Source organism: Manis javanica, chromosome 2 (assembly GCF_040802235.1).
Source record: "Manis javanica isolate MJ-LG chromosome 2, MJ_LKY, whole genome shotgun sequence".
Taxonomy (NCBI): Eukaryota; Metazoa; Chordata; class Mammalia; order Pholidota; family Manidae; genus Manis; species Manis javanica.
This window is the reverse complement of record NC_133157.1, coordinates 208,107,964-208,127,512: the sequence shown is the minus strand read 5'-3', so window position 1 is coordinate 208,127,512 and position 19,549 is coordinate 208,107,964. Positions and strand designations below refer to the sequence as shown.

The following is a 19,549-nucleotide window of genomic DNA, read 5'->3' as shown; positions in this document are numbered from 1 at the left end:
TTTCACTTCTGTGATCTCCTTCCTGACATCTGTGATCCCCTTCCGGACTTCATCCCACTGCTCTTGCATTTTTCTCTGCATCTCATCCCATTGCTCTTGCATTTTTCTCTGCATCTCTGTCAGCATGTTCATGATTTTTATTTTGAATTCTTTTTCAGGAGGACTAGTTAGGTCTGTCTCCCTCTCAGGTGTTGTCTCTGTGATCTTTGTCTGCCTGTAGTTTTGCCTTTTCATGGTGATAGAGATAGTTTGCAGAGCTGGTACAAGTGACCACTGGAAGAGCTTCCCTTCTTGTTTTTTTGTGGCCTTCTCCTGGGAGAATAGCGACCTCTAGTGGCTTTTGCTGGGCAGCTGTTCTCAGACAGGGCTTCCACTTCCTGCACAGTTGCTATAGGGTTTATCTCCACTGTTGCTGTGGGCTTGGCCTGGCTGGGGCTGTTCCTCCAAAATGGTGGAGCCCCGTTGGAAGGGGAGCAGCCGGGAGGCTATTTATCTCCGTAAGGGGCCTCTGTGCTCCCTGCTGCCCAGGGGGTTAGAGTGCCCAGAGATCCCCAGATTCCATGCCTCTGGCCTAAGTGACCTGTCCTGCCCCTTTAAGACTTCCAAAAAGCACTCTCCAAACCAAAACAGCAACAGCAACAATGAGAGAGGGAACAGAAAGAAAAAAAAAGGAAAAAACACGTGATTTTTTTTTTTTTTTGTCCTCAGGTGCCGGTCCCAGGCACCCGCTCACTGGTCCTGCTGCCCTGTCTCCCTAGCACCAGGGTCCCTGTCCTTTCAAGGCTTCCAAAAAGCACCTACCCACTGGTCCCGCAGGGAAAGAACGCTCGATATTCTTTGTCCTCAGTCGCTGGTCCCACGCACCCGCTCACCAGTCCCGCCGCCCTGCCTCCCTAGCACCGGGGTCCCTGTCCTTTAAAGCTTCCAAAAAGCACTCGCCAAAAAGAGAGAAAAAAAGGAGGAAAATGCGCTATTTCCTCCGTCCTCAGGTGCCGGTCTCAGGCACCCCCCCACTGGTCCCACAGGGAAAAACGTGGGATATTCTTTGTCCTCAGGTGCCGGTCCCAGGCACCCGCTCACCAGTCCCGCCGCCCTGCCTCCCTAGCACCGGGGTCCCTGTCCCTTTTAGGCTTCCAAAAAGCACTTGCAAGAAAGAGAAAAAAAAAAGGGAAAATGCGCGATTTTCTCTGTCCTCAAGTGCCGGTCTCAGGCACCCGCCCACTGGTACCGCAGGGAAAAACGTGGGATATTCTTTGTCCTCAGGCGCCGGTCCCAGGCACCCGCTCACCAGTCCCGCCGCCCTGCCTCCCTAGCACCGGGGTCCCTGTCCCTTTAAGGCTTCCAAAAAGCGCTCGCGAAAAAGAGAAAAAAAAAAGGGGAAAAACGCGCGATTTCCTCCGTCCTCAGTCGCCAGTCTCAGGCACCCACCCGCTGGTCCCGCAGGGAGAAACGCGGAATATTCTTTGTCCTCAGGCGCCGGTCCCAGGCACCTGCTCACCGGTCCCGCCACCCTGCCTCCCTAGCAACGGGGGCCCGTCCCTTTAAGGCTTCCAAAAAGCACTCGCCAAAAAAAACCGCTCCGGTTTCTTTCCACCCCCCGGGAGCCGGGGGGAGGGGTGCTCGGGTCCCGCCGGGCCGGGGCTTGTATCTTACCCCCTTCGCAAGGCACTCGGTTCTTGCAGGTGTGGATGTGGTCTGGATGTTGTCCTGTGTCCTCTGGTCTCTATTTTAGGAAGATTTTTCTTTGTTATATTTTCATAGCTCTATGTGTTTTTGGGAGCAGATTTCCACTGCTCTACTCACGCTGCCATCCTGGCTCCGCCTCTCTCATTCTTCTCAATTTTATGTATTTCTTCTCTGATCTTTATTATGTCCCTCCTTTTACTGACTTTGGGCCTCATTTATTTTTCCTTCTTCACTTTCAGTAATTGTGAATTTAGACTATTCATTTGGGATTGTTCTTCCTTCTTTAAACAATCCTGGACTGCTATATACTTCCCTCTTAGAACTGCGTTCTCTGCATCCCACAGAAGTTGGGGCATTGTGGTGTTGTCATTTGTCTCCATATATTGCTCAATCTCTGTTTTAATTTGGTCATTGATCCATTGATTATTTAGGAGCATGTTGTTACAACTCCATGTGTTTGTGAGGCTTTTTGTTTTCTTTGTACAATTTATTTCTGGTTTTATACCTTTGTGATCTGAGAAGTTGGTTGGTAGAATTTCAGTCTTTTTTAATTTACTGAGGCTCTGTTTGTGGCCTACTATATGGTCTGTTCTGGAGAATATTCCATTGGCACTTGAGAAGAATGTGTATCCTGCTGCTTTTGGGTGTAGAGTTCTGTAGATATCTATTAGATCCATCTGTTCTAGTGTGTTGTTCAGTGCCTCTGTATACTTAGTTATTTTCTGTCTGGTTGATCTGTACTTTGGAGTGAGTGGTGTGTTGAAGTCTCCTAGAATGAATGCATTGCATTCTATTTCCTCCTTTAATTCTGTTAGTATTTGTTTCACATATGTAGGTGCTCCTCTGTTGGATGCATATATATTTATAATGGTTATATCCTCTTGTTGGACTGCCCCCTTTATCATTATGTATTGTCATTCTTTGTTTGTCTCTTGTTACTTTGTTTTGAAGTCTATTTTGTCTATTACTGCAACACCTGCTTTTTTCTCCCTATTGTTTGTGTGAAATATCTTTTTCCATCCCTTCACTTTTAGTCTGTGTATGTCTTTGGGTTTGAGGTGAGTGTCTTGTAGGCAGCATATAGATGGATCTTGCTTTAATATCCATTGTATTACTCTGTATCTTTTGATAGGTGCATTCAGTCCATTTACATTTAGGATGATATTGATAGATATGTACTTATTGCCATTGCAGGCTTTGCATTCATGGTTGCCGAAGTTTCAAGGGTAGCATCTTTACCATGTATCCATCTAAGTTAACTCACTTATTAAGCTATTATAAATACAATCTGATGATACTTTATTTCTCTCCCTTCTTTTTTTCCTTCTCCTCTCTGTATATGTTAGGTGTTTTATTCTGTACTCTTAGTGTTTTTGTTGACTGATTTTGTGGATAGGTGACTTCATTTTGCATTTAGTTAGTATTTTGTTGGTCTGCTTTTTGTGCTGTGGTTTTATTTTCTCTGGTGACATCTAGTTAGCCTTCGGAGCCCTTCCATTTAGAGCAGTCCCTTTAAAATACACTGTATAGGTGGTTTGTGGGAGGTAAATTACCTCAACTTTTGCTTATTTAGAAATTGTTTAATCCCTCCTTCAAATGTAAATGATAATCTTGCTGTATACAGTATTCTTGGTTCAAAGCCCTTCTGTTTCATTGCATTAAATATATCATGCCACTCCCTTCTGGCGTATACGGTTTCTTCTCAGAAGTCTGATGATAGCCTGATAGGTTTTCCTTTGTAAGTCATCTTTTTCCTCTTGTTCGCTGCTTTTAACACTCCATCCTTGTCTTTGCTCTTTGCCATTTTAATTATTATATGTCTTGAGATTGTCCTCCTTGGGTCCCTTTTTTGGGGAGATCTGTGTAATTCCATGGTCTGAAAAAATATTTCCTTCTCCAGATTGGGAAGTTTTCATCAATTATTTCTTCAAAGACACTTTGTATCCATTTCTCTCACTCTTGTTGTTCTGGTACCCCTATAATGCAAATATTATTCTGTTTGAATTGGTCACACTGTTCTCCTAATATTCTTTCATTCCTAGAGATCCTTTTATCTCGCTCTGCCTCAGCTTCTCTGTATTCCTGTTCTAGAGATGGAAATAGAAGCCCAGAGATGTTATGTTTCCTGAGATCACAGAGCAGGGCAGTGGCAGAGGCAGGAATTAAATCCAGTAAGTTAGGTTCTGGAGCATGTGAGTGCCCATTGAATATATACTCCTTGTTTCACAGGACATTGTGAATTAACATTAAAGAAAATAAGTATGTGAGAGTGGTTTGATTAAAGGCTAATGCAAGTATCATAAAAAGAGTTACTTGTAGCCAACTTACTTTTAGCTCCTTTACTGTACCCCAGCTAAAAGCAGAAGATGCTATCTAGCGCTCTTCTTTCTACAATTTGTTTTTAAAATTTGTGAATTAAAAATAAAAAAGCCAAGGTTTACTTTGAATGAAGTATGGAATTGTATTGATGCCAACACAGGAAGTAGTTTCTGGTAGCCCTGTTCAACATTTTTAAAAAACGAATGCTAGATACGACACAGGGTCAATTCATCTAAAATAGTTTTTTGTACATTAAGTGTGTTGGGTTCTAGAAATTCAGAGCTGAGGAAGTGATAGGGTCTAATGTTAAGGAGTTCACAGTTGATAATGAAATATTCAAGAATAATACTCTTCTTACTCAAAGTGTGGTCCATGACCAGCATTATCATCATGACCTGGGAACTTACAGGAAATGCATATTTAGGTCTCACCATCCCAGGCCAAGTTAATCAGAGTCTGGATTTTACAAGATTCCTAAGCGATTTGTATGAACACTAGACTTTGACCAGCTCTGAGTTTTAACTGATCTGAGAAGTGGAGTATTAGGACATACATGTAAATTATCATGGATGCACAGAGAGTGGAAGACCAACCCACGTTGGGAGGTTGTGCATGTGGGTTTGTCCAGAGAAGGCTTCCCAGAGGAGCTACAGTGCGGCTGAGCTTGAAGGATGAAGAGTGATTATCCAGGGAGACTGAAGAGAGAAGTGCATCCTCAAACGAACTGCAGAGCTAGGCCGCTTGGCAGTGGGTGTTCATGGAGTCATCAGGACTTCTGAATAATAGTTCAGTACATTTGGAGGTCATGGAGGATGTCTGGTAGGAGCTGAAGAGGAAACAAACAAGGGGCAAATTGTGAGAGTCCCTGAGTTCCATGCTAGGCTACTTGTCCTGATGGCAAGCCATGTTTAAATTGTGTGTGGGTGGAGAATAAGATTATATATTGATTTTAGAAAGATCACTGGTTGCCATGTGGTAGATGGGTTGGATAGAGGCATACAGAAAGAGAGGATGTTTGTGAAATTTTCACATGACCTAAAGCTGGGTGGAGTAGTTGGAGTAATAGATGAGAGAAGCAAAATTCATAATGATTTCACCAGATTTGGAGATTGAATCCAATACGATGAAATTCAACAGGAAAAAATCATAAAGTTCAGTATTTGAGTTAGAAAAAATCAGTTGAGAGAGTGCAAGAGGGAGGCAGAATGGTTTTGACATAGTTTGTAAAAACTTCTCTAGAACTTTTGGAGGTTGATGTGGTCGTGATTTAGTTGACCACAAGTTAAATCAGCGCCAGCAGCGTAACAAAGAGCTGAATCTTTGTCTGGCCTTTGGGAAGTAACTGTTTCTCTTGCCTGACAACCTTCCCTCATTTGTGCCTTTTCCCACCCTCTATTCTACCACTTTCTCAAAAGGCAGATCTATTAGCCTCTGACGGTCAAGGAGCCAGCATTAGTTTACACTTGGACTGGGTGTCAGGAAAGTGGAAGTTTTCCTCATAAAGACTTTTTTATATATCAGAGTTGTATACAAGCTTGTGAAAATGCATCCTAATAACATGCTGGCTATTGTCTGCCACCACTAGAGAGAGAACAGAGAACCTCTTAAGAAATATATTCAATTCTTTCTTACATATCTAGTTCCCAGCATAGTGCCTGACACAGTCCACACTTTAAGACCAATGAGGGAATCAATGAATGGATGAATAATTGGAATGACTGAACAAGGGGAGTTAAACAGAACATTCATATGAAAGAGTTGAAGAGAAACCTGTAGATATACATTCCACATAAGCGTATGGAGAGCAATTGTAACATGTCTTAAAGAGAAAGTGAACAACCTGTTATTGTCTTTTCTGAGAAGTGAATGGTTCATTAGCAATCCTTAAGTTCTTTCTATAATCTCAAATCATACGTGTACACCCAGGACAATTTCCTTACTGAGCTCCCTTGCAGCCTTGGCTGCCCTTCTCTGGAGCCTCCCTCCCCTGGGATATGGGAGGGACTTGTGTCCCTCCTGGGGATTGTTCCCTCGGAGAGGTCACTAGAGCAATGACTCCGGAGTCCATTCACCTGGTGTGGTTACAGCTAGGCATCAGATGTCACAACTCCAGGATGGATAAACTTGCAGTCTCTGTCTGTTCAGGTTAGAAAGCTGTGAGTGTCCTGTCTGTCAGCCAGAATAAGGGACTGTAAACCAAAAATACATGATGAAGGCTCTGGTTAAGGGATGAGCCCTGCGGTCCATCCTGAGAGTCAGTGGCATTGCTGTCTGAGAGGCCTTCTCTGCACAGTTTTGTATGGAAGACAAAAGAGGCCTGGAACTGTCTGCTCTCCTGTGCGGGGACAGCCATTGCTGCATTCTACCATCTTGTCTGAAAAGTGCTTTAATACCAATCAGTCTAATTTCTTGTGTTTACTTGATAACATAAAATGAAAGTAGGGAAACTAAATATATTTTATGTGACATTTTAAAAGCCATGCAAGCAAAATCATAGCCAAGCAAGAGATAATCTCCCAGTGGACATGCAGTGAATTCCTGTTGGTACCAAGAACTGGTATAAAATTCCTTAATGTTTAAAATGATACCATTTGTTTATGAGTGTTTTGACAGTAGAGCATCCCTGCCTTTTTTGCATAGAGGATTAAGAGTGAGGCCTTTCTTGGCTTTTAGAATAAGCCAAGCCCGTACACACCAGTACCCCGGGAAGATGGGTTTACTTTGTCCTAAGAGAGGCTAGAAAAATCTAGAACTACATTTTGGGAGGATGAATAGACATAGTCACAAAATATATGCTCTACCCTTTGACATTGGAGATGTCAGGGAGTTTGTTTTCCTTTTTATTTTTCCACTTGGCCTTCATTTCGTTATATTTTACAGCCTGTTTTTGCTCATTAGAATAGTAAACATAACTGGTCTCAGTTACCATATTTGCTGTTGGCAGTAGTAGCAACAATTCCCTGTATTGGGTAGTTACTCTGTGTAAGCAATGTGCTTTGAAACTTAAAACAATCTCACATGACCTTACAAAAATCCTACACTTAGAATTTGACCTACTCATGATCAGACTTACATCATCACAGTACCTCAGTGTGAATATTTTCTACCATCATGTCCACCAGTAGCACAGCAACAGGAGTTTGAAATAATGGGTTTTGCTTGCATCTAAGTAGGATGACATATTGGTTCTGAGTCATCTCTATTTTCTTTAAAGGGACTATGTCAGACAACTGCCTGCTGGCAGTCAGCCTCAGAGCAACTTTGCTTTACTCCCCCTTGTTCTTGCTGGAATGGAAGCCTGCAAACTACATTTCCTAGATTCTCTTGCCAGTTAGGTATCAATAGTCACAGTTTGCCTGAGACTGAAGCTTTCCAGGGATGCCAAAACCTGAGAAGTATTTGTCATATGGGGATGAGTTGGTCACTTTATCTGACAACTGTATTGCCATGTGGTAGTAAGCTGTTGCATGGCATCAGAAGGCCTGAGGAAGATTGATGCTAATTCTACTACTGGTATTGGCATTGACACATATATGGACTCGGGGTCTTCTGAGCCACAGCAGTATCCTGAGTGTTATTTGGCATGCCAGCTCCTGCAATCTGTAGTGAAAGCAGAGGCTCCCTGCAGTTACAGACATCTGGGTATCACTCACTTTCTTCTTGTATTTCTCAGCCCTTCTAATATTTTATAAATGAACCCCTGTATTAAATTCCTCTCTGCCCAAAATAACTCAGCCGTTTCTGTTTCCCTGATTGAATACTGACTAATAGACAGCCCCAATGAAAGACTTCTCCTGGATGAAGGGGAAGACAAGTATAAGGAGGGAAGTGAAATGCTAATCAGAGAAACTGTAGCCCAATAAAATGGATTTCTCCAAGATGGCAGAAAGTCAGGAAATAGGAATGATGTAACTTGGAGAAGACATGGAGAACTAGGTTCTAGCACTGTAGCACCAATCTATTCCAGTCTTCTTAGGTTTCTAACATAAGCTTTGGGTGTCCTGAGATTGACCAGGAATCCAAAGGGTCTTAGACTGATTATTGGGGCCCACTAGCAATTAGAGGTGTGAGAGTAAAAAAGGAATATTAGATTGTTTCCACATCTCTGCTTCTTCCACAGTTTAGATATCATTTACTCTGACAGGTTAGTGACCTTCTGAATTGCTCCATGGAAATAGCCTTAACACAGATTCGTCATATGGAACACTGTTTTGACAACATGCCTGTCTCCAATATTGGACTGTCTGCTCCTTAAGAATGCAGTGTTACATCTTCATGGACAAATGATGCCTGCCTGGCCTTCACACCAATGGTATGATGCTCAATGGTTTCCCATTTCATTCAGAGTAAAATTCCAAATTCTTACCAAAGGGCCCACATGGCGTGAAGTCTGACCACTGCTCTAAACTCATCTACTATTTTTACGTTTAATCACTTTGCTTCAGCCACACGGGTCTCATTGGTATTCCTCAACGATGCCAACCTTGCTTTTACTGTGTGTTCTGTGCACTTGTTTTGTGGTTTGTGCACTTGTTATCTTTTTATCTGCCTGAAATACTTTTAAACCAGATGTTGACATTGCTTCTTCCTTACTTCCTTCTGTACAAATGACATCTCTGTAATGGGTCTTCCCTGAGCACCCAGTATAAAAACTAATTAACTAACCAACTTAATCACAATAACACTTGCCCTGCTAACTTTCCTTGGGCTGTTTCATTTTTTTTTCTCCCTACCACTTTTCAGCATTCAACAGAATAGACATTAGTTACTATTGTTTCTTCCTTTTAGTAGCATACATTCTGCCTCTGAAAACAGGTAGGAGATAATTATATAGGTTGGCACTGGGGGGTTAAAGGCAGCTAATTTCCAAAACTGAATCTTGTTACAGATAAAAGCAATTATAACTAACCACTTCTAAGTCATTTAGCACTCAAATACAGATTCCTGGAAACGGCAGTTTAAACTTAAATTCTAAAGAAATCATAAATACTCTTGATAAAATGCAGTTTTCCTTGACACACTAATACTCCTGGTCCCTTAGGTTTTACAGAAATGAGGTGGTATATCCATGCATTCATACATGCATTCTTTCATTCATTCCACAGGAATCTAGTGAGTGCATAGTGTGCTGTGGGCACTATACATGCTGAACAAGAATAGATGCAATTCCTGCCCATAAGTCTAGTAGGAGAGACTAGTGATCAAATCATCATACAGATAAACAAGCAACTGATGTTCTAAGAAGTACACTGATGGTGAAATAGGCCATGACACCGAAGTAGGAAAGGTGTCCCTAAGAGAGTGACATTCCAAGAGATGAGTAAGGGAAAACTAGATTGAAACGAATCTGACAGCCACTCTCTTAAGACAGGAAACACTGGCAGAAAACCTAGTCATGGGGAATGATCATAAGTTTAATGCTTTAGGTATGTGGGGCAGGTTGTGAGCTATATTACTGGGGGTGAAAATTAGTGCTCAAATGTTTTAAAAAGCATAATGTATTAACAAAGAACATGATGCTTTAAAAGAGAAAATACTAGAACAAGACAAATATAAGATTTAGACTATGATGGTTGGAAAAAAATCCAGTTAGAGAGGAGTAATTTAAATCAATGAAATTTGCAAGACTATGGAGCAACAAAATAGACAAGGGATGTATGAGAAAATATCAGACTGAATTAGTCTACATACCATAAATATAGTGTAAAGAAAATGGAAGTGAGACACTTTATTAAAAACAACTCTGGAAGACTTTCCCAGAGTTAATATATTATGATGCTCTTCTTCAAATGCCTACCATCTACTTCAGGACTATTAGGAGGGAACACTTCTCAATTTTTGATATTTCTTTCTAGGAAAGAAAAATCCTTAATGTTACTTATTTATGTCTTCTTCGTATCTCTTCCTCTGCTCTGGAGGACATGGAGTGATTTACATCATCTATAACTTTGTAATGATAAAAGTCGCCAATAATGTAGACTTGGGCTCTAGGATGCTAGTGGAATAGGCTGTCCCAGGGAAGTACTGCTGAGTAGGTCCTCCTGATTTTGGCTACAGAATTAAGAAGCTGTTTGACTGTGATATTAGAGTACATTCTCCAATGACTCCATAGTAGTGTGGCTGCTACATAGGCTTAAAAAAATTTCTGTGTCCTGAGAATCTGTATAAGAAGGTATGCTATTAATGAGCTTCCTATGAGACTGCCACTGTGTCGGACAAAATAAATTGAAAAAAGGTACACATACCTAGGCATATTCTCATTATTTATCAGAATTCCAAAAGTTAAGAGAAGCTCCTAAAATTTTCCAGACTAAAACAAATCACTACTTCCGCAGAATATTAATCAGAGTAATATGGTTCTCATCAACAAAACTGGATACAGAAATTAACAGAGCAATTTATTCAAATTTATGAGAAAAAATATTTCAGTGTTGGCACTCTATGCCTATAAACTCTTAATCAAGTTGAAGAGTATAATAAAGGCATTCATCATTCATATAGCTTACTTCTCATGCATCCTGTCTTAGGAGGTTACTTCACAAACATGAGAGAGAAAAAAATATGATGAATGTCTGAAATAAAAACTCTATGAAAAAGGGAGATAGGTTATTTTCAGTTGAGGGCCTCGGAGAAAGTATCATGGACAGCGCAGGAACAGTGGGCTATACCTGAAAGATATGCAGACAGAGGTTTGGATTGTGGCCAGACATTGTGAGTATGGAGAACAGTGTGGCAAAGGTGACACATGCTACTAGAAGGGAGCGGGGAATGAAATGTTGGAAACATAGGCCTCACTCATAGATGAACTTAAGTAACAGGTAAAGTCAGTGCTATTAAAAAGTTTGACACAATCAGACATTGATGTGAGGAAAATAAATTCACCATGATGTGGAAGAAAATTTCAGTAGGAAAACTAGTAGTGGGGCAAAGAAATGACTGGGTATGCTATTGCTCCAGCGAGGTCAATGTATAGATCAGGCAAACAGAAAGGATATCCAGAAATATTTTCTTATTTATGTAGGAAAGTACAAATATTTAACTTTGTTGAGAGAGAGAAAATAGAAATTACCTTGAAAATCATTGAAAGCAGTCACTCTAGAAGAGTAGGTGAGGATCTTAGAGTTCTTTGGGTCATCAGCCCTATTAAATTATAAATCATCTTTGAAGTACTGAGAATGGCATCATCAGCATGATGGATGGGAGCATGAGGTCACTGAGAGTAATACCAGTCAGTGGTATGTGTTAGGTCATATTTCTCGTGTGTGTGTGTGTGTGTGTGTGTGTGTGTGTGTGTGTGTGTGTGAGTGGGGCAGAGGGAAGGTGGTGGGGTGGGGGAGAGATAGAGAGACTATATAAAAGAAAAAATGGCCAGATTCCAGAATCATGGGGGGAGGGCTAAGGGCAGGTAAGGGTACACAGTGGGGGTATATTAGTTTGTACTTCAGTTTGCTGCTCTAACAAGACTGCAAAATATGATTTCCTGGATGCCAGGAGACATCTGGGTTAGATAAGTATCTCTGCTCCCTGAGGTCATCCAAGAGCCCAGATTGCCTCACCCATGCTGCCGTACTGTCCCCTATGATACCGTGCTCATCTGCATGGTTGAAGCTGGCTCACTGTCGTTTGCGTGGTCTAGTTTATGAGATGGGAAGGAGAGGAAGAGGACGAATGATTTCCTTTCCCAGCATGGATGCAGAGATTGCCAGTATCACTTGTGTTCATATTCCACTGGTGAGAACTTCATCATAGGGCCACACAAAACTGCAAAAAAAGACTAGGAAATAGGTTCTCTATCTGGGAGACATGTGCCTTTAGAAATCTCATTGTGTGCCACTATAGGAAAGGTGGCCAGGACTCTGGGTTCTTCAGGTGCGAGGCCTCTCTTGACACCCTGCTCTAGGCTGAATTCTGCCCAAGAGCCGGGGTCTATGGATTAAGGAGAGGACAGCTGTGAATGGGCACTGTGCAAGGTCTGGAAAGGTTAAGGGATAAAGAAAAAGCCAGCACTGTTTCAACATAGGTCTTTCTCAGTTTAGCTGCTTTCTGCAGTTTCATCCTTGCTCCTTCTATATTTGGAGACAGTATTGCTAACACTCCAATGGTTGGTTATTGCAACATAACATACCTCAGCAACACAGACGTGACCTTTGGACATTTGCATCTGAGGTCTATGCATCTCAGGAACTTGGGGTGGTGCATGCATAAGAGAGATGAATGGAACTAAACTGACATTCCAGATAGAAAGAATTATAACCTTTTTATATGGGAAATATTTGTATCTGGACGAGCAATAACCAAAAGCAATGGGGAATAGAAGGGTTATGTTATATATTCATTAAGAAATTACAAACCACCAATTTTGAGGGGAAAACGAGCCAAAACTTACTATATTCTCTATTTAGTATTTATTTACTGCTCCTCAACTTGCAACTTTTCTAAATTGGGTAATATATTATAATAAATAGTGATTATGTTAATGATATTTATATGATTATATTTAATTTATTCTAATAAATAATACTTATATTAAGTATATTCATTATTACATTCATATTTATTATGTGTACATACATAGAATTTTTAAAATCTTAGGCCTACTAAATGTAGTTCTCTTAGGGTTGGTTCTGTACACTTTTGTTCAGGAAAAAAAACCACATATGATTCTCTGCATTTATGGAATATGACCACAGATACCTCAAAAAAGCTACAAATGGATTAAGGAGTTAAGTATAAAGTAAAATGAAATCATGGAGTAATTAGTAGAAAATAATTTTGAGTAGTTATTAGATCCCTGGTGAGGCAGCATTTTAAGCAATAAAGTAAAATAAAACAAAGATCAAGTGATCCAGTCACAAAACTTTTAAACTTGCAAGAAACAAAAAGCAATACCATGTAAATTTATGTAAAATTATAAAGGTTTTGGTTCTGCATTACACAAAACATCAATAAAATTCATTAGACTAAAATATAGGATTTCAATGGTTAAATAACAAACATGTATGAGGAATTTATAAGGAGTATATACAATTTAAAAATTTCATTGTAAATATGTCATGCTTTTGATTTTTTTAATATAGCTCATGTACTCACACATTTGAAATGCATACATTGATGCAGCAGTCTGACATGCAGTTTGGCAATTTATATGACAAATCCTGTCCTCTGACCTACTACTATTGAAAAAAGAGTCATGAAAAATTATGGTCTGTTATTTTTAGTAACAAAAACTTAAAACAATTTAATTATCCAATAATAAGAAAGCAGGTTAAATAAAAAAGGATACCTTAACCTTATGAATAGCATACTACCATTAAAAATGAAAATTATAAATACCATGCAGTCATACATGGCAATGCCTAATATAATTTTTATATTACATACCATTTTGTATAAAAATATCTAGTCAAAATGTAGAAAAATAGTTGGATGTGTATGAGCTAATTATATAGATATACAGTTGTGAATATACATTAGAATTGGTAGAGGTCTTGTATGAGTGCTGAGATGTTTGGACAGAAAGATAGAGATAGATTTTCCTCCTTAAAATATTTTATGATTGTTATAGTTTTGTTAGAAAGCCAGAAAAATAGCTAGAGATATTTGTTCAATCGTGAATATTAGGACTGTAATCCAGCTACCTTTTTAAAAACTGCAAAAAGGAAAGTCTATTAAAAAATATAATGAAATCCTAATCTTGGAGCAGGGAGAGGGAACGAGAGTGACAGAAAGAGACTGGGTAAGACTTGTATGGTGAATGTGTAGGGAGGGGCAGAAGGGTTCAAAGGTAAATGAAGATTAGAGCACACTGATGGGAGAATAGAAGCACCATTCACCAGAAATAGGACTTCTTAAAGACAAAGGCCTGGTATAGAGGTAGCTGTGGTCTCTGCTGTGGCTTAATGGACCTTTTCACCTCTCACCATTACAAACCAGTATCTACAAGTATGGTTGCTGCACAAGTTCATTGTTATCCACAGAACTGAACTAAATATTTCTGCTTTGAAATTTGGTCTAGAAATCCTATGATACATCTGCCAGCAATTACCATGGGAGTTAACTGAAGTGCACACAGCCCATTGGCCCTCACTAGCATCGTTCTCAAACAATAATGCTGGAAAGAGGCACTTGCTAAACTTTCAAGTTATCTATAACCTCTTAGAAAACTTTCATAGTTGGCTTTTCTTTCCTTTTTTGCTGAATATATTATTTCATTTTTGGCCTTTGACTAAAACACAGGACATTGTTGGTGAATCTGTAGCCTTACAATTTTACATAAAGCAATATCTGAGCAGGGATTTCACTTTCTTGTTTTGATCTTTAACACTGAGCTGCAAAATGTCATCTTTAGTTACCTAGAAAAAAGCGACCAGCTTAGAAAAGTGAATATGTTTGTGTCAAGTCTGAGTGGTTGATTTCTTCAGCTGATGCACTAGAAGCGGCAAGAGCAGCCTCCTGCAGGACTGGGGGAAATACCTCTTATTAGCGCTATGGCCAAAATGTCCGTGTTCATAGACAAACACTTGTTTACTCAGAAGGAAATGTTAAAAATAGGAGAACTAAAATGTGAAATCAGTTGCTCTAAACAATGTCTCAGGTATTGATTCTCAAAGCATAGCTGGAAACATTACCTAAAGATTAGAAACTGTCTATGTATCCATAGACTGGATATCATATAAAATTTATTGCAGCCAATGATGCTGTCAGAACTATGCTAGTTGGATGTCACAAACTGATTGATAATTTAGTTGTTCTTACAAACCCATTTACCTTGGCTCATTGTACTGCAACAGGCACATCACAAAATGTGTAACCTAAGCCTGCATAGTGTCATCATTTGGCCAGCCCACTAAAAACACCATAAAAATACAAGAGAAAATAATACTAAATTAAGTGGGAGAGCCCCCAAATTTCAGTCTAACAAAAAAGCTTGTGTTTTTACCCATAGATGAGAGGAAGCATTGTATTATGCAAATAACAAAGATTTTGGAGGCAGACCTCTATAAACCCCAGTTTCCTGTGACATTTATGTAATAATACCTACTTCATAACATTGCTTTTATAATCAAATGAAATGCAATGAAATGCTTATATTCAATGAAAGTGTGTCAACCATGTGACTTTGGGTAAGGTACTTAACCACTCACTCTGTGCCTCAGTGTTCTCATCTATAAAATGGATTTCATGCTACCTGCCTCAGAGGTTTGAATGAGAATTCGTGACTTAAAAAATGGCACACTGTTAGAATAGTACTGCTAATAGTAAGTGCTCAATAAATGTAATTGTTGGTCTCATTATTACTTATTTGTGTGCTAATAGGATATTCAACATGAAAAGAAGGACATAAGCTCAGAAGGATTTAAGACATTATGCACATTTTTTTGTTTGGGGATTCAGAGATACAGAGAAATACACAATACAAAAGAAACAAGAGGTGAACAGTTACAGTTTTAGGAATATTTAATAATCGTTAAGAGAAAGGTAGTCTGTCTATAGCATTTTACTACACAGATAGGCAGTGACCGCAATGGAGGGGAGAGGACTTGATAATATGGGTGAATATTGAAACCACAGTGTTGTTCACGTGAAACCTTCATAAGATTGTATATCAATGATACTTGAATAGAAAAAAAGAAAAAGGTAGTCTATTCAAAATGTTTATTAATGCTGAAAATGTGCCAGTCCCTCCTCTTTCTTTCTTTCTACATTTTCTTCTTTTTTCATGTTCTTTCTCCCTATTCCTCAAACACATAGGGTGTTTAGTGCCCTATGCATTCTCTGTTCTCTGCCAAGTCCTTCGGTTCCTGGGTGGTAGGCAGATGATCTAAATGTTATCAAAGGCAAGGTTAGAATAGATGGGTAATGTATGTGTGTCTGAGTCTAGTGATCCCTGCCCATAATGATTCAGAACAGAGCTCTGCTGTGTTGTGTTGAATATCTGGAGAAAAACTGAAAAATGCAATCCTGTATCTAGAAAAGTTTTTCTATGTTATAAGTCATTTAAAATAAGAAAGAAATCTTACATGGTCACTTCAGTGAGATAAAGGCTTGGCGAAATTTTATGCCTAAAAGTGATAGTTTTATAATTTGTCTTTTATCTAACTTGCTTAACACTCTACCTATTCTTTAGTTACTTGCATTAATATTATTATTAATGGCAAACTATAAAATCCTACATACCCTAAATGTCCCTACCCTTTCCAGTTTTGGATTCACATGTAGTCATGTTAATATTAACAACCCAAAGTTTCTTAACTTAGTCCACACCACTCAGCTTCCTACCTTAGCATGTAGGATTTACTTATTCCTTAGCATGTAGTCAGCAGGCAGGAGCTGCTTAATCTTTCTCTTTAATTTAGATTTGGTGTGGGCTCCTTGACCCATTGCCACTGCTTTTCATGCCCATGTGAGAATAACAGTGTCTATGTCTGGGGTGCCATCTCTCAGTTTTGAGGCCACCAGTTCTTAGAATGAATGGCAGAGTGGTCCTAGGTCCTAAGCAGGGTGAGAAAGTTGTCTTTTCTTCCACTGTGTAGTAAGATTTGTCAACTTGGTTCCAGGTGTGCATTGTTTGTGACCAGGGTCTTCAACAGAATATCTCACCCATGTGTTGGTCCACACCCTTGTACATACCCGGGAAGAAGGATGGGAGCACAAGGGATTAGAATGGGATGGAAAGTATTCCATACTTCTCATTATCCTTATTTACTCTTCCTCCAACATGGCCCCCTACTCAGATTCCTCCTCTTCCCTTGGTTGTAAAATGAAAGGTTTATGTATTTCAGTGGTTTAAAATAAGATCATGGGGTGGAGCTCTCTACACTAGAAATTTGTTTAAATGCTCTGTTATCCTTGCATGACTATAAAGAATTTTAATACATAGATACCGGTATATCTCACTTTCCACCCGAATCACCAAAGACCAAGAGCAATTCAATAGGTGCCAAGAGCCATTCCTAAAGCCGAGTGCTTGACTGCCTCTTCGTGCCATAAAACTAGATTGCAACCCAAGTTCTGCTCAATCTTATCCCACTATCCAAGTCTAGGCTGGTATGAAGCAGTAATGTGACTCTTTTGAAAAGTGGTACTTTTATGCTTTCTTGCTGTTCTATATCCTCCCAGGGGAAAGTGTTCTTTTATCTTGTCTTAAGCCAATGGAAAGAATTTAAGGAGATCACTTAGAATGGTTCACACAGTTGGAGTTTGGTGAACTTAAGTATTAATGAGTCAGGCTTAGAAAGTCTTCATGTCTTAAACCGTGACTGCATTGCTCTAAGGGCAGCCTGGAGAGCAAACTGCATTTCCACCATGGAAAGGAACTAACCTGGGATCAACTGTCCAGTTTCACTGCCTGGAGGACCCTTGTGGCCCCAACAGAGGGGAGGAATGCTGGATCCCCAGGACTGCGAGGGGAGTTGCAGCAGCTACTTGAGGGGGGGCACTGACTAGGTCATGGAGACTACAGGTGGAGGTTCCTGGTGGGGGATCTTCAGGGAGCCCTCACAAGTAGCCAATGAAAGAAAGAGCCAGTAATTGCATCTGGCCCGAAAGGGCACCATGGCAGAGGTTCAAGCCCATAAAATAGTGCTCTTCCTCCGTGAGCCTGGTGAGATGGGAAATAGCAGCTATTGGTGTGGGAAGAGGTAGTAACAAAAGCAAGTTGAAATTAACCATATACCTGTTTGGGGGGACATTGTTTATTTTCCTGGTTTCTTGTCCCTGCCACACAAAGTTAAAGAGGAAAAGTGTGGGCGACTTCAGAGAGGAGGCGTGCCCTGAAAGATTGAGAGAAAGTTTTATTTAAGGCAAAAAGGTGCACACTCAGAGAAAGGGGAGTGTAGGCTACCCCAGAGGAGTGCTGGAAGATTGGGGGTTCCCCCTCTCAAGGATTTTTCAGGAATGTGAACAAAGGGCTAGGGGTGTGGACTTGTCAAGTGGTCCCAAGATGTTTTATCTTTGATGAGAGACATTACGTCTCGTCTCTTCTATTACCAGTCCTCCAGGTAATTCTGCAAAATTTACTTAAGACAAGAAATTTACTTATCCGGTTCCTTCCCAGGATAGCAGCTTCCCTCTGGGAGCACATCAATCAAGACAGCCTGCCCTGCCCCCATGGTGGGCTGAGTTATTTTCTGTTTGTTAAAGAATACGTGAAGAATCTTACTTCTTAACTTCCTGGGTTTTAAAATGCAATCTTAGCTTTCAGATGGAATCTTTCCTATTTTTACTATGATGTTTATATCTGGGCTTCTCTGGAAAATTAATCATAATGCTTGTCTCCTGCCCAGGTTGCAAATTACTTGATTAGGGGCTGGAGGAGGAGGAATAAAACAGCACATAAGTTAAGTTAAAGAACAAGCTGGGCCTTCGCTGTAGCAGGCTAAGGTAAATCTTACAATGGCATGATCTCATTGACACAATGAAGACATGGGCTGTGCTGGGCCCTGCTCATATCTATTTTTCTATTTAACACACCTGCCTCCCTACCCAGACTCCAGTTTTCCAGGCCTGTGGTAGGACTAACTGGGGAGATAGGAGTGATTAAAATTGACTATCTGTTAAGAGTGGTGAAAATATTCATGGGTAGGGATACTTTTTAAAATTACCAAGAAACTGGAAACTATGTGATTTCCAGCCCTGTGTCAGGACTAACTGGGGAGGTAGGAGAAGTTAAAATTGACTATCAGTTAGGAGTGGTGAATATATTCATGGTGGTGCTTTTTAATATCTGCTAGAATACGTGCACTGGCTGTCTGTAAAGATTTTGTATAGAGTTGTGCTATTAGTCACACTTGCAAAATGTACTATTGAGCACTTGAAATGTGCTAGTCTGAATTGAGATGTACTGTAGGTATAAAACTCACAGTGGATATCAAAGACCTGCTACAAACAAATCAGAATGTAAAATATCTCATTATTTTTAAACTGACTATATTGCTTAGCTTATATTAATATTTTGGATATGTTGGGTTAAATGACATTTATTGTTAGAATGAATTTCACCTCTTTTTACCTATCAAATGTAGATACTTGGAAATTAAAGTTACATATGTGGCTCACATTATATCTCTATTGAACAGTGTTGATAAAGAGAAACCCTCTGGGAATTTTACAATTATGCTTTATATTTGTATACTCTGTAGCACTTTATTACATTTCTCTTATGTAATTCTGTAAACTTAATTCTCTTAGCAATCTTGTGTGATGAGTAGGGTATTTTTTTTATTTTGGTATCGTTAATGCACAATTACAATTACTTGAACAACATTATAGTTACTAGACTCCCCCTATTATCAAGTCCCCCCCACATACCCCATTACAGTCACTGTCCATCAGTGTAGTAAGATGCTGTAGAATCACTACTTGTCTTCTCTGTATATACTGCCTTTCCTGTGTTCCCCCCTCTGCTACATTATGTCTGCTAATCGTAATGCCCCGTTTTCCCCCTTATCCCTCCCTTCCCAGAGTAGGGTATATCTTATCATTCCTAGTTTTTAAATGTGAAAGCTGAGTCAGATAATATAAAAGAACTACTAAAAAATCACAT

General features: G+C 39.8%; 1 protein-coding gene and 1 long non-coding RNA gene across 2 annotated transcripts in view; one reads left to right on the top strand and one right to left on the bottom strand.

The window, feature by feature from the left end:
- Positions 1–19,549, bottom strand: part of LOC140848020 (beta-1-syntrophin-like) — a 168,066-nt gene that overhangs the window by 33,400 nt on the left and 115,117 nt on the right. The window lies entirely within an intron of this gene.
- The window catches only part of LOC140848021 (uncharacterized), a 39,179-nt gene that overhangs the window by 16,930 nt on the left and 2,700 nt on the right, over positions 1–19,549 (top strand). The window contains exon 6 of the long non-coding RNA XR_012128467.1: positions 8,150–8,317. This is a non-coding gene — a long non-coding RNA (uncharacterized lncRNA). The remainder of the gene's footprint in view (positions 1–8,149; positions 8,318–19,549) is intronic.